Genomic DNA, 3,644 nt, shown 5'->3' with positions numbered 1-3,644 from the left:
AACAAAGCCAAGTTAGGAAAAGGGAAGGACAAGATCCTTCTCTCCTTCCTATCACTGCAAATGCAAGGAAGCTCTGTTGCTTCCAAAGAAGTTAATTCCACATCGTGTCACTGCCAGCAGAACTTCTTCTGGTGTTGCAAACTGCCATGTCTCACAACGTGCTAAGCCGCCTTTTCAGGAGCGTTTTTCTGCCACTCTTTTATCGCGTTCTTTATAGAAAAGCTAAATAGCTGATGCTGGAAGGACAGTTAGCTTTATGCTTTGTTGGTTCTATACAATTCCATGTTCCACTTCCATCTGGTCTGTCCTTCCTAACAGAGAACTTCTGGAGTAATGGGGTGGTTTTGGAAAATGAAATATTTCTACATTTGCTAAGTTTTCTGTAAACAATCTCAATCTTTTTCAGGTGCAGTCTAAAATCCAGGAGATGCTGACTAAAAATCTGTTTGAAAGGAAAACTCCAGTACACAGTTCAGGCGAGATTCAGATGACTGGCACACCAAGCAGCACATCTTTGGTATGCTTAACAATTGTTACCTACCAGCAAGTTATTCTGCGGCTGGACCTTGGGTTTTGAGGGTGACATGGTTTTGGAAAATAACCCAAGGGACATTCTGGATTTAAAAAAACAAAACAAAACAAAACAAAAAACACCAAACCAAACCAAAACCCAAACAGTATCTTCTTCCTGAGATTTTGTCTGGGTAGCAGAACTTTAGCCGTGATTAGATATACTCTTCCCTCCCACCCATTATGATTAAAACCCAGTTTCTATTCTGCTCAGGTAGAACTGTAACCTGATCTTCCCCAAAGTAGTTCGGGTTCTCTTCAGTGGGCATGGAAGGCAATGTAAAGCATATAGGGAGACCGGGCAGAGTCAAGGAGAGAAGAGACAGAAATGAGGAGAGGGAGTAAATTTTGCCCCTCGCCCATGAAATGCTGCATAGACCCTACTTCTTCTGTCTGTCTGTAATGGGAACTCCAGTTTGCCCTCATTTCATAGCGACTGGGTTGACAAAAACAATGTAAGACAAACTCCAGCCTCCTTAAGTCACCTCTCCTCTGCTGGAAATAGACTTAATCAATGTAAGACCCTTACGTGCTATTTTGGGCCTGCTCCAAAGCCCAGTACTGAGTGAAATGGGGCCTACACTAATTGTTTACATTCTTTCAATGGGGAAATGGCACTGGCAGAGGAAAGCCGGACAAGTCAGGATTGATAAGTAGCTTGGGTAACAAGTTCACTCTCTTACGCTTCCAGGACTGCAACGTTTTGCCGTTTTTCCCGCATGCTGGGTTTTGGCAAGAAAGAGTACGTGATCTTCCGAATGAAAATTTATCCCTCCAGAACAAAGTGGAACCTCTCACTGTTACCAATCTGCCTTTGAAAGAAAATGTATTAACGTGTAATACGCAAATGAAGGATTTCGCTGAAGAAAAGACAAGTGTGCCCATCCACTTGGTTAAATCACAAGAAGGTAACAAGGAACATATTGAGGAAGCAAAGAACACCTTCAGCAATTGGAAAGAACTCCAAACCCAGAAAAACATCCTTGAGCAAGAGAGGCGCCAGCTCCATAATGGCAAGCAACATTCAATACAGACACAGCCTGATTCTCAAATGATGAACCAGAAAGCAGAAGAGAAGGTGACTGCTGTGAGCTGTGAAGGAGAAAGTCTCCATCCACTCATAATGCTCTTGCAACAGGAATGCGTCAAGCTAAAAGAAAGAAATACAAAACTTAAGAGAGAAACTTCCCAGCTTACCAAAGAAGGAAGTTCCCCAGGAGAAGAAAGGGCTCAGAGCGAAATCTGAATGGGAACTTTGTCTTCACTCAGTGCAAATATTGGAAGCCAAAAAACTTAACCTTGAAATGACCCCGCAGCAATGTTCTTATACCAAAGAGATGCTGCAGAAGGACTTTGAGAAAATCCCATCGGACAAAGCTTATCCAGAAAATAAACTTGAGTCTGAACTCAGGAACACAAAAGCCAGTATTGACCTTCTAAAGTCTAACTTGACCAATGCAAACATGGAATGCAAGAGGTTATCAACAGCAGTTACAAACATGACAGAGGAAAATGAGTTACTTAAGAAAGAACTGCGGGAAGTCTTTTCTAAACACGAAAGTGACCTTAGACAACTGACTGACAAACACTTCCTGTTAGAAAATCACGTCTGCACTATTGAAAAGTAGAGAGATCTATTACGATCTGAATTCCACCACTGGCGGGAAGATTACCTGCATCTCCGATGGCAAGCCACAGCTCTAGTCTGTGGGCAAGGGAAACCAGGCTACTGGGTCCCGCGGCACTCGTACCTTGCGATGTAACTGTTCCTCTGAACATTCCACTAGTATTTGTAGAGAAATTTCTGTTGTAAGTAAACGTACGATTCACAAGGTACGAGCTTTACTCTGCAATATCTTATTAGCTGATTTTCTTTTCCAGGCAATTCCTGGCAATCTACAACAGTCTGTTGCTTCCAGTAAATTGCAATAAACCATGCTCTTCTGTCAAACATTTACGGTTCTGATGTCGAGTCACTTCCGTGTTTTGCTTATGTTCTAAAAATGACTACCTGGTTTTTTGATACTTGCCTGAATTTCACAGGTTCACAGAGGCGGATCCTTACATAGTGTAAGTAGTATAAAGCAACTGAATGAAACAGTGACAGCTTACAGAAGGTAGAACTCTCTCTGTAGAATTTCCGAGTCAGAAGGGAATCTTAATGACCTCGTAGTTGAACGGCTTAGTACACGTTATATTTTACTGGTTATTTCTGCAAGAAGTCTTCAATGACATTTAGTCTACGTTTACATATATACGTTTTAGGTGACACCTAATTCTGGCCTATGTTTAAACAACACAAGGTACCCTTTAGCTCTTCATACTAGAGACTGACATAGAAAGCTTATTAGCTACAACGTGAATTTTAAGATTTTCAGTGTGAAAATATTCAGAGAACATGGTCATGGCTAGGAAAGGCACAAAAATTATCCTCTTGGGTAGAATCCCTGCACAAATGCTCTGATTTTCTCAGCTAAGGGACCATGGGGAGGAAGAAGTTCTCAAAAACACAGCATGTAATAGTCGGTGAAGTAGAAGCCACCTGTATGCACTGTCTCTACAACACTACTGGGACTACATTTTAGGAACTTCTTCTTTTACTCACTCCTTAATAGATAAATCGATGAAAGTAAAACCATGTCGTTAGTTATTGGTGTTCCCAGAATAGACTTCGAGGTGATTATTTATCCTCACTTTCCTCATTAGTACAACACTAGATGTACAAGCTCCTGGCCAATAAAGGGCACCATCTCTTCAAGGACATAAAAGTAATCCGTTTCTCCCTTTCTCCAATAATTCATAAAGACCAATTGCCGCAAATTAACAATTGTTTACCTGGTTTGTAATACGAGACTGTAAACATAAGAGAGCGTGGGTTTGTATTGTGACTGATACATACAGTAGAATGACTAAAAACTACATTAAAGATCTAAGTCTAAGTTATAAAGGAGACTGGCTACGTCTATGCTGTAAAGATGCAGGAAAGCTGTTACTATGAAAACAAGGTAAGTAACGTCTAATGTCCTCCTTACCTTAGGTAACTGGGGAATGAAATTTAAGAAAGTTTCAAATTC

The sequence above is a fragment of the Leptosomus discolor genome, chromosome 4, assembly GCF_034619465.1.
Source record: "Leptosomus discolor isolate bLepDis1 chromosome 4, bLepDis1.hap2, whole genome shotgun sequence".
NCBI classification, from domain to species: domain Eukaryota; kingdom Metazoa; phylum Chordata; class Aves; order Leptosomiformes; family Leptosomidae; genus Leptosomus; species Leptosomus discolor.
The sequence above is the reverse complement of the archived record's forward strand: the minus strand, read 5'-3'. Positions refer to the sequence as shown.